The following is a 12,662-nucleotide window of genomic DNA, read 5'->3' as shown; positions in this document are numbered from 1 at the left end:
TGTTGATACAACAATTAGAAGTGGGTGGAAGTCAGATTCTCAGATTTTATTACATTGTTACGAGTAGTTACAGCTCGACCTAATAAAAGTGTGTTAAAAAATTTTCTTTGAAAAGAGCATGTAAATAAAAATGGAGATCCTTATGAAAATAATTTCTTTTTATTTGTACATAAAACTATTGTGATAATAAAAGGAATATTCTTTGAGCAATCAAAGATGTAACTGGGGGAAGGAAACAAGAACACTTTTATACTGTGATGCTTTTAGTTTATATAAGAAATACTAAGCTCAATAATAATTTATTGATAAGACAGTTATGGCACAGGGGCACAAGTGGTTCTATCAACGCAACACTTAGTTGGTTCAATTCCCACTTGAGGAACATTCACACCCTTGTGCCGCTGCGCTATGACGGCCTTGAGCGGCGTTGAGTTCTACCACTCAACACGCAATGCCTTCAGAATTCGGCAAAAAGTGGGAAACGGAGTGTCTTAACACTAGGTTCCTTCTTCCTACTGTGCTGTATGCAGGATACAGCGTGAAGCAGAATTTTTTAAAATATTTATTTATTTATAATCTTGCAATTAATGCAAGATATTGAAAAATATGAAAGACTCATTTGAGTGTTCCTCTCCACGGAAATCTTTAGTAAAAGGCGAAAGATTTATACGTTTTGAAGAGAAACCAGAGATAACCTCAATTTCCGATTTTTGCGTTTCTTACGCTTTAATAAATACAAGTCGATAGCTTGATTCAGAAACGCACAGCTTTCGATCAGCGCCATCTAGTTTAATATAATATTTGTTCTCGACATAGCGGGATTAGCGGGATTCGAACTTGTACTAAAATTAAGACAAATAATATTCTGTTAGTATTACGGTTCTACTTTTCCCTTAGTATATAATTTTAGCCGAATTTTGACCTATATTAGAAAATTTGATTATTTTATAATTTCGTTTATTTACCATATCATAAACTAAAAAATCGAATCCCTTGGGATTAATATGATTATCCCTTTCTTGACCTTCGTGAGTTATAATTGATGCGTAAGTATTTTAGTTCTGACGTAGAATTTCTGTTCCAGACCCCCCCTGGGAAGCTGTCCCTGTTAATGTTCTTAAATATTTAAAAAAAAACAATGAACTACTAAATAGATTTGGATCAGAGTAGAATACAGAAAATAAAGAAGGAGTCCGTCAAGGCTTGTTGGATTGTAAGATTGTTTATATTGTAAGATGTAATTTCTTGCCAAATTTTATAACTGTAAGTCCATGAGAAGTATCCTATAGTTTGGATTATCCGGATAATTTCATGAAAATGCTTTAAAAAAAAAGCTTTGCAACGCTTGTATTATTTGAATTTTACTATAATTAGAAGATTATTTTTTCCTCTGCTCTAAGGGACCGCAGTCTCGCATATTTGATATTAATTTCAGCTTAATAACATACGCAAGGTCTAGAGATAAATGTTCTTGACAGACGGACACACAAATAAACAGACGGACGAGAAAGTGATCTTATAAGAGGTTTATTTTTTTTGAGATACGGAGTCTCCAAAAAATGTGACGCTGAAGTTTATAATATTTATGAAATAAAGAAAAACATTTTTGGTTGAGGAATGTACTTTCAATTTCCGGTCCAGTTAGGTTAAGTACCAATGATAATACATTTCTGCTTCCGCAGACGTGCTTCATTTAAGATGAAAATAATCTTTAATATTAGGGAATTGAGGCCACCGTGGTGCAGCGGCACAGCGTGTGCTTGTAAACGCGACGGTTTTGAGTTTGTTTGTTTGTTCTCACTAGGGCGGATGGATTTTCATTTATGTTAAGACAATACGCGACGTTGAGATCCGCCACTGTGTAAACAAAGTAATGAAATCTTGAGGTGCGTGGGAAACGGAGTGCCTTAACACTAACTGTCTTAACTGTATTTAAATAAAGAAAATAAAATATAGATGGAAATTTCATATATCTATCTATTTCAGAAAATAATTTTAGGAGAAAATTAAAAGATATTATTTTGGGGGAAAAGCTTGCAATTTCAACGAAGGTACATAATTTTCTTGAAATTGAAAAATAATATTTCTTCCCACACTCATAAATTGCCAATTTGGGTATAATATGAAGTGTACTTGTGTAAGTCTTCCAGCTTCCTTGGAGTCTTTCTTTCATATTAAAATATTTTCATTTTATTTATCTCAAACAACATAACGTTTATAACGATAAAGAACATAACATTTATGTACCTAATCACTCCAGCCTATATTCCAATAAAGACAGAAAATTACTTTATATAATTTCTCAATGTGAAAAGGTTTCCTCCCAGGCCTCTCACATATTCACCACAGTCTGTCAATATCAATACAATAATTTCTTCGAGTGGGGGTCGAGCCCACCATTCCATTTTCAGTCAGACGCTGAGCTATTGCGCGACGATAGTCTCAATATAACACTATTTATTAAATTAAATTGGTACCAGTAATTAATGCCTTCACTTTATCAACTTGTTATATTTAACGATGCATTTTAAAAGGGCCTACAAAATCTTCAGGGGAGGCTTAACAGTAGGTTCCCTCTAAGGAATAAAATCTATGTATATCTATATAGGTAAAGCACAATCACAACTGACAATGTCATGTAATCCTCTTTCTGAGGTCTAATGTGGCTGAAAACATACGCACGTGTTCTTATCCGCTGACAGTACGACATTTCCGTAGTCAAGTTACGTACGTCAACTTGATACATGTCGGGAGTCAGGACGTTCCGGATAGAGAGAAAACTTTTTAACTTTTATTTTCTTTTAAAGTTCTAAGAAATCAGGAAAACTATTTATTCAATAGTCTAAAAGATATTATATACTCGTAAGTTACAACACAACACTATAGAGAAATAAACGTTTTTCCCACACTTTTTCACACATAGCAGGCGGAGAGAACCTAGTGTTAACACTCAGTTTCTTACTATCCGACCATTTTACCAGAGATTGAAATGAAAATAATTTGAATATAGAAGTTTTTCAGATTTGAATCTATCGTTTTTAGATAAACACTATATATAGAAACCAATACATTACGATTTCAGATCAGAAGACAACCAGCCACAAACATATCTCACTCCGCATTGATAAGTGGAGTGGACCTACGAAATTGTAATTTCAACTGCGGTGAGATATTCATAATGGATGTGGTACAAGTTAATACAGAAAAACTTCTATAAGAAACTTAAGTCGATGGAGCATAACCCTGAAATCCACATTTAGCAGGCTAAGCAGAGGGATTCCAGTGTCAAAATACTCTGTTATTCACTTTTCGTCAGATTTGAGATTCCAATTATCTAACTCTCATAATTTATGAGATACAGCCTCCTGACTGACAGACAAACACCTTAGGTACGAAAGCCTAATAATCATTCCCCTGAGTAAAACATACAAGCTTGACATCATCAAGATTGGTGTCCGTGTTTCCAATTTTCACCAGAATTTGAGATATTCCATGCTGAATAGCGGAACTCAACGGTCTCAAAAATTTGCCTGACTGAAAATCGAACCCATACCTCGCTTTTATTCAAACACCTTCCAACTGAGCCAAGATAGTTAAAACGCCATAACATATCCCGTTTTACGACGCTTCAAAGCTTTCTGATAAGGGTTTATTACTTTATATTCTAGACTATGTTTATCTTTTGTGATAAAGGCGTCGTTGCCAGCACTTGATTAGTTGCGAAGAAACTTTAATATTTACAGACACTGGGATTCTCAGTGTTTCTTGTTTATTACATTTAGTTTTAGATAGGTGTATATCATTTGGTGTATAGGTAACTGATTTCTTTATCAGCTTAACGACGTATCCTCTACACAGCAGGGTAGATAGAAGGAAGTGCTAGGACACTCCATTCCTCACTTTCTGCTGCTTCCCTTTGCCTATCCTGCCATGAGTAGAAAATAAACACAAGCAAAAGCAAAGCAAAAAGAAAAAAAAACTAATAATCTAATATTTTACATTGCGTTCAAGCGTCATTCATTTCGCAATAGAGAATAATTAACGTTTTTTCTATAAATCCAATTGAAAGGAAATGGCTTCCAGTGAATTGTGCGCACTTTATATTATAAGTTTTATAGGTTGTGTATTCAATTATTATTTTATTTTCAACCATTATTCACCTATTCCTTCAATAGTTTAATCTATTTTTTTTTAGAAACCTAAGCTTTGGTCCTCAATGTTTAAAAATATCGAATATAATTCGGGCCACTGTGGAGCAGGGTCAAAAATGCGACTGTTTACGCGACGGTTGTCACTTTGATTCCAATTTGGGGGAGTAAATATTTAAAACAATTCGACAAAAAGATCTAAAACTCTCTCTCTAAAACTCTAATAATCGTGCTCGAAAATCGCGTACATCTCGAATAATTAGTCATATTAACATTTTTACTAATAACTCATAATGAATACTACCGCTAACATAAACATCGCTATTTATTTCTTAAAAGCAGTTTTTAAAAGAATGAAATGAAAAATGTAATGAATGGAATGGCAGGTTTCAGTGCATTTAATTTGAAGCCTTTGATTTCAGAGATTCCGTTTGATCAATTAATTTGATTAACCAAGATACCATCAGTTTATAGCAAATACTATCAAACTTTAGTTTAATTTCACTTTGCTATAGATATTAATTATAATTGCTATGTAAATTGTGGTTTTGTATATAAGTATATTTTGGCAGCGGTATAGTTGCAATACATACATTTAGATACACTAAACGTGACGGTTGCAGGTTTGATTTCCACTCGGGGAATATTTTTTTTTCATCTCTCCGCTCTGGTCACTAGACAAAACGCGGCGTTGAGTTCCACAATGTCTCAAAGGGGCACAAGCGTGCGAATGTAAATGCGACGGGTTATGAGTTCGTTTCTGACTCGAGGAAATGAAATATTTAGTCTTATACCTAAAATGATAGATATATATACGAGTATATATTTAATATATATTTCATCTATATATATAAAATCGAAAGGTCACTAACTCATCACGAAATCTCAAAAACTACAAGTGCTAGGAATCTCAAATTTTGCATAGGAGTTATTTACAGGACATAGGTGCTCGCTAAGATGGGAATTTGCAATATTCGATTTCTAAGGGGTTGTTTTTGGGGTCAAAAGTTTGTATGAAACTTCGTTACTACAAATGCTAGGAGTCTCAAATTTTGTATAGACGTCACTAGGACGTAGCCATGGAGACAAAAATTAGTAATAACATAGTTCACGCGGGTGAAACCGCGAGCGGGCCGCTAGTTTCTTATATATATATATAAGAAATGAAATATATATGTTACTGAGGTAAAATCCAGCGTTGAGTTACAGTCACACACTTGTGTCTATTTGAATGTGTTTTTCATATTGACGGTTGTGGGTTCGATTTCCACTCAGAGAATTGTGTACTTTCATATCCCCGCTCTGCGCTCTGGTAACAAGATAAAAATGCGGTATTGAGTTTCGCTATTTCTTCAAAAGGAACCCAAAAGTTGGGAATGGGGGAACTAACATAACGTTATCTATATAACAAAAGATGCATGATAATAAAAAAAGTTTCTTTCTGTGATTGTTACAGGTAATAAATATTGCAAGTTGTTTGCTCCCTGTCGTATTGTTCTGAAGTCAGAACTAAGTTTCAATAGTCCCGTCGCCCCTACCGTTTGCAGTTTGGGTAACAAAAAATATGGGTACCACCTTTATGGAAGTTACAAAGATAATTAAAGGAAAAATATAATTCTTCTATTATATTATTATAAAAAATCCTATATTCAACTTTGAGGCCATGTATGGCTTTAACAAACGAGGGTGACTCCTCGGAGGCACAAAGCTAGTTCAGTTGAAATGCAAAGCTTTGTCTCCAGTTTGTAACACGTGTATCACGAGCATTAAGCTCGTGCACTTACATGATAAATCTAATTAAGATTCAGGGGATTTTTATTACAAATTCAAAATATGTTTTATTTGAATAGACTTGTTCCATCCAGCACTTTTTAGCACTTTTTTCAATTTTTGGGAAAATGTATTATTATTTAGTTAGAAAATGTATAAAAAATTGAATCTATGCTCCAAATGCTATAATAATCTGTTTACTTGTACCGTCTTTCAACGTAGAAGACCCATTTCGAAGCTTAATTTGAATTTTACTAAATAACTTTTTGTTCTGAGAAAGAATTTGACTTTTAATTTTGTTTTTAAGATAAATGCAAAGTCTAAATTGGATCAGGGACTATCTACAGATTATCATGAGGCAGAATTGTAGGGTTTTTTCTCTAAAGAAGTCTTTTAAGTAAAACTTTGTTAGAAAATATTGACTCATTTATAGATCATCTGTAGGGAAGATGCAGAAATTGTTACCAGTTTTTGTTTTCTGCTTGTTTAGAGTTATCTCTGTAAAATTTAGAAGCGAAACTAAAAAAAGTTGCTTTTAATGTTGTCTTTCTACCGAGTGGGCGTTGAACCCATAACAATTGCGTACGCATTAAGACGCTGTCTCACAGGACCAGGATAACTTTAATCAACCTGAAAAACTTTAAATAAAATATAATATTTCACAATCATTTTAAAATTTTATATATTTTTAAAAGCAGCTAATGTCGTAAATTTAATAATATATGAATTATTTTTGCTTCACATTCCAATCAGCACCAGGGTAGGCAAGGGGAACCTGGAGTCAAAATTTTCCATTCACCACTTTCCGCCAAAATTACTAAGATATTGGAGAATTCAATATAATTATATTTTATTCATTAGGGCATATTTTACGAGTATTCTATACTGTTTGGTACTTTAATATAATAATTTATAACTAAGCCGATTAAAATGTCGGTTGTACGTGCAAATTACGTGTTTGATGGATATTAGGTCGACCTTTCGAATGGTCTGTTGATAGCACGAATCAATATTCATCCTATTGTAAGCTTGTAATTAGCGTATATGCACTTAGTGCTGATGTACAGTATTTGTGACAGTTGACAAAATTGGTTTTTTTTTTGTAGCTTCACGCAGCTTCACGCAGGGGAGGCAGAGAGAACCTAGTGTAGAGACACTCTGTTTTCCACTTTCGGCCGAATTTTCGAGGCATTGCGTGCTAAGAGCTTGTTCCTAGAGCGAACAAATAAAATATTAATAAATGGTAATTCATACCCTTAGTACGATCGATCCCACAACCGTCGCGTTCACAGTCACATGCTTGTGCCACTACGCCATGATGGCTTCTACATAGATAAGGAAAATTAACACGACCCTTGAATAAAGTCGGGAAGAATATATTAAAATAATAAATGATAAAACAAGTATATCATGTTTCCAAGAAAATAATAAGTATACCTAACCATTAAAAAATCGAATATAAAATTAAATTTTACAAGCATTTCTCTCTAAACAGAGTTAGGTATTACAAAGAGTAATGTGTGCAATTTAGACAAAAACACCACTTTAATGAGGGAAATTCAGAATGATGGATGGACAAGAGGAAACAAACATGTTTACTCGGTGCGCTTTCAATTAATATGACAGAACCATTCCATGGTTTTGGGGTTTCGACCAGCTTTTGTGATGATGTATGTAGAATAAGGTGGTGATGGTCTAGTGAAAATTGTAATGGGTTTAATGGAAGTATGTACTTTTTTTTCAGCTTCACGTTCTATCCCACACACAGCAGCATAGGCAGAGAGAAACTAGTGTTAAGACAGGCCGTTTCTTTGCGCAGGGGCAAACCGATAGGTCCGATTCCCATTCGGGGAGATGAAATATTTATTTAAATGTATATTTCCATTCTTTCGCTGTGGTATCGAGGGGGTCCTATATGACAGACAGACAGATGGACAATAAAGTGATCTTATAAGGGTTCTTTTTTCTTTAAAAGGTACGGAACCCTAAAAATACATAAAATTAGGCCCATTAACATATATGATATATACTATGTTTATATAGCGTTTACTTTACAGGATGTTACGAGAGCATGTTGTTTTATCCTTTTGGGTGTCAAATGATATTTGGGCGAAGGTCGGGAAAGCCGCACACGGTAATTGTTTCGTATTAACTGAGAATAATGTGCCAGAATTATAACCATCTTCCCTTATATATTGTACGTAAGTGTATAAATTAACTTTTAAAATAATGTTGATTATAATTCTTCTGATTGCAAACGGAATGATGACGTGAGCGCGTAACAGAATATCTTAACATTAGGTTCCTTCTGCCTACCCTGCTATATTTAAGCAGGATACAGCATAAAGCCGATTAAAACTTGCACATAGAGTAAAGCTGAGGCCAGTCGTGGCGCATGGGTACAAGCGTGTGACAGAGACAGGTAAAGCGTGGCGTCTAGTTCCGCAATTCAACACGCAATGGCGCCAGAATTCGGCGGAAAGTTGAAAGCGGAATGTCTTAACACTAGGCGCCCTCTCCCTACCCTGCCTACTACATGCGGGATACAGCGGAAAGCTGGATGTTAAATAGAGCATGAATAAGCGTATTAGGTATGGTAAGAGAACCAAACTTACCCTTCTTGAATAACCTTGTGTAACAGATTTAAATACAATAATGTTGGGTTCACCTTAATATATAGTCGGCTTAGAGTGTAAACCTGCTAAATCTGTTTTTTTGATTCTTCATTATGTAAATTTTTATATTATTCGAAAGTGTAAAATAAAAACAAAATTAACTTTTTTCTTTCATATAGTACAGAATACAAATGAATTGTTGAAAATTGTAAGCATCTTCTTATAATACATAAATATTTATAGTTTTTTAAAGACGTCTTTTGTCTGCCGTTAATTTCTTAATAGCATATTAGCAGGTTTATACTCTAAGCCGATGATATAGAAGAACTATTTTGTTCATACAAAAATTTCAACAAGCTCACAGGGGCACAGGCGTGCGAAACCTTAAAATGTTAAAAATAAAAAGAAGTGAACAATTCTATCCTTTCTTTTCTCTGTTCTATTACCGCACTAGTGTGATTAAAAATAAATAAATATAAAAAATTAAGTACAAATAAAAAATACAATTAATATAAATGTGGTTATGGGTGCATTTTTCATTTGGGGAAAGAAGTTATTATATAGATATATAAGAAGATATTAAAGAAGAAGACAAAGAAATGTCTCACTTAGTACGCAATGTTTTCAAAAATAGGCAGTGCCCTCGGAAGGGAGTGTCTTAACACTAGGTTTGATCTGCATACTCTGCTATATACGGAGTAAGGAGGAAAACCAACAAAATTAAAAAATATATATCAAAAGTATACATCAAACCCATAACCATTGCCTACAGTAAAACATTTTCCAACTGAGACACGACGGTATCTAATAAATTATATTAATAAATTACACTAATTTATACTACATAATAATATATACATGATTAAAGACAAATATTAATTATGTTAAACGTATTATATTTGTGAAACAATATGAGTAAATACAATTATTTAAGATCTTTGATACCGAATATCGCGATTGTTTGAAGTTCCGAATGGCGCGTAGAGAAATGTTCATATTGTGACTGTAAACGCGACTGGTTGTGGGTTCGATCCTCACTCGAGGAAATGAAATATTCATATTTCCATTTCTTCGCTCTGGTGTCGAGGCAAAGCGCGGCGTTGGGTTGCGCCAATCAACATCCAATGACTCTAAAATTCGGCAGAAAGAGAATGAACGAACGTGGGGAACGGAAGTGTTTTAGTGGGAATGAAGTGTCCCAGATTTTCTTTGTCTACCCTGCTGTGTGCGGAATATAGTGTGGAGCTAAAAAATTATAGTTCTATATAATTTGACATACAATGTTAGTCGTTCTGGTCGAAATTGCTTTAGTATAGCTATAGTGCTATTTATTACAAGTGTAAAGTAAATGCAATTTGCTAGTTAATTGGAATTATAAAAGTTTTATATTTCCTATTTACTTATATAAAACAATTTCTTTACATTTTTACACTTTTTGTATTGTATATAAATCTTCCGTTACCAAGTGAATGATGAGATGAAACTACTGTACTGAAAGAGACATTTTTGAAATATCTACGGCAACGTGATATGCACATTAAAGGAGTAATAAATATTTTGTATTATATAGAGCTAGTGTTTTCTTACACTCTCTTGTATAGAGGAAAATAAACAGAGAGAATTCAGAGTCAACATCCTCCGTTCTCCGTATTATATTATATTACTCCGTAATAAATGCAAGAAATTGTTTATTTTTCTCTTTCATTACGTGTAAAATAAGTTTCCACATCTGTTTATTTTTCTCTTTCATTACGTATAAAATAAATAAAGTATATATCCAAAACAATTGTCCATTTTCAATATAAGAATTCCAAGTATCTCACCGGATATGAGAATGATGTACGAAAAGTCGTACCGGAAGTTTGGCGGTGGTGGCTCCTCTCATATATCGATTTGCACGCTGATGTGAATATCATGCATTTCAATAAACGTGACATGAATTTTGATATTGGTTGTACTTTTCTCTTTTGTATTACTTTTTGTTAATTTTGGTCAATTCTTTTGAGTTCTTAATTATTTTCTTCTTTTTTCTTAATTTTTATTGATAAAAATAAATAAAAAACAGCTTAGCGCGTTGTCGGTCAGTCATTAAGAAACAAAATAATTTTATATTTATACAACATACATATATAAACAGCATAGCTTAAAGCTTTTAGCTTAGTTAGTCCCAAGAGAAAAACATATAATATATTTTATGATATTTCTAAAATCCACCGAAGCGTTGGCGAGTTGGCGAGTGTTAGTAATAATTAATTGTTTAGTTGTGCGCAATTTCGAGAGTGCTAAAACCAAATTAATATTTTAATAGCCAGAAAGCCGTGGTGGTGTAGCGGCACAGTGTCTAATTGAGTTTTGAGTTTGATTCCCGCAAATTAACTATTCTCTTTTCTTCTTTCTGCTAATAAAACTAGCAGAATGAGGAAAAGAAAGCCAGTATGTATATTGCTTCAGCTAAAGTAGTTGTCGCCCTCGTATGACTGAACTTCTACACGAAAAATGCCATTTTCTTCGTTTCCGTGAGAATTCTTGGTGTTCCTCTAGGACACATAGGTCACCAAGGAATCATACATAGTTCTACACCACGTAGAACTGTCTGTGCATTGTCAGTAAATCACTAAGTGACGATAGAATTTTATAAAAAAATCTAGCTTCACTCTATATATCGTACATAGAAGTAGTGTTCATCACTCCATTCCCATTAAGACACTCGTCGCAACACCTTTTAACAGTCGAAACGAATAATCGAGTAAAATAACAGAATAATTAAGCATTCGAAAATTAATAGTTTATAGCATTTTAAATGAATACGTGCTCGTGTGTAGAGTGAAACACGAGTCCCATAGCATGCATATTGATACCAACATAACCGTGTTACTGCATAATTGTCAGCTCTCTCACTCTTCATTTCCAATACAATACAATTGATAAGACTATTCATTGAATATATTTGAATATTTTCTCTACTACTATTTTTTAAGTGTTATTACATATTTAGAAGAGAAAATTATTTTTTAGAAAACCTATGTAGTTTTCTTTCTAAGAATAAATGAATGAAACCGATGATTTTTTATTTTGTCAGCCTCTATACGAAGTGTTCTATTTAGCCACGTCACATCGCCATAAGGGATTATGGTAATTTGTCAGTTCTTTGTCTTTGTTAATTTATTATAACGCTAGAGTGTTTGTGTGATTAAATAATCTAATCTCGGTAACTAGTGGATTGAAACAATTCATTTAAGGAAGATGGCTAGAGGCTACTATAACATGACCTTAATTACCTTAACGTAACCGTTTCATGTTACTGCGGGCACTTAGAATGTGTCATGTGTCATGTGTCATAAGCGTCTCTTAGTTATTTGCGTTTAATGGGTACTCCGCCGGTAAGAGGTAGTATAAATTTATATTTATAAAAAGTCAAGTAAGCTTTTAAGCTTTATTTTTGCGAAAAGTTGATGTTAATCACACATTGGCGCTATGTGTACTGTAAAATCGATTGGGTGTGGGTTCGATCTCCACTCGAGAAAAAGAAATATTTGAATTTTTCAATTTATATTTTTAATTCAATGATAATTATAATAGAACACCATCTATAATACAATAAATATTTATTTTATTTTCTATATAAGAAGCTTGATTTCAATCCTCATAATTATCAAAACTAAATGTACTAATGTCTAATCTAATATCTATCAAATATCGATACATAATTGTAACAATAGTTAGCGTTGTCTTGTCACGCTACTTTGAGTTCAATTAGCGAGACGGCGAGAACGTGACGTGATTCACATGTCACGTTGTATTCGTGTGGAATTCAATTTACTTGTAACTAGATGCTTGTTAATGTCAATTCAGATTTAATTTTATTTTCTGTGCGTTCTAAGTTATAATTTTAAATATATATACTCTATATTAATTTATACTTTTAAAACTAACCTCTAAAATGATTTGGTTAAATATGCTAAAGAATAATGGCATGAATTTTAAGCCTTTTTAATGTTGGATGGTCCATTTATGGAGAAAGGCATGTATTCGTATGAAGCATATTATATCTCGCAATTTTTTCACGGAGAAATGTTTAGATTGTAACTATTTTCTCCAATTCTTTTCTCCGATTCGTTAAGAAATAATA

At 33.3% G+C, this 12,662-nt stretch overlaps 1 non-coding gene across 1 annotated transcript; it reads right to left on the bottom strand.

Moving 5' to 3' along the window:
- Positions 1–575: 575 nt before the first annotated feature.
- LOC146531070 (U5 spliceosomal RNA) lies at positions 576–693 on the bottom strand. Its single transcript, XR_014878874.1, has one exon. It is a non-coding gene; the product is annotated as a U5 spliceosomal RNA (small nuclear RNA).
- Positions 694–12,662: the final 11,969 nt, after the last annotated feature.

The sequence above is a fragment of the Heliconius melpomene genome, chromosome 16 (genome assembly GCF_056956725.1).
Source record: "Heliconius melpomene rosina isolate 202511_hmr_F chromosome 16, ASM5695672v1, whole genome shotgun sequence".
Lineage (NCBI taxonomy): Eukaryota > Metazoa > Arthropoda > Insecta > Lepidoptera > Nymphalidae > Heliconius > Heliconius melpomene.
The sequence above is the reverse complement of the archived record's forward strand: the minus strand, read 5'-3'. Positions and strand labels throughout refer to the sequence as shown.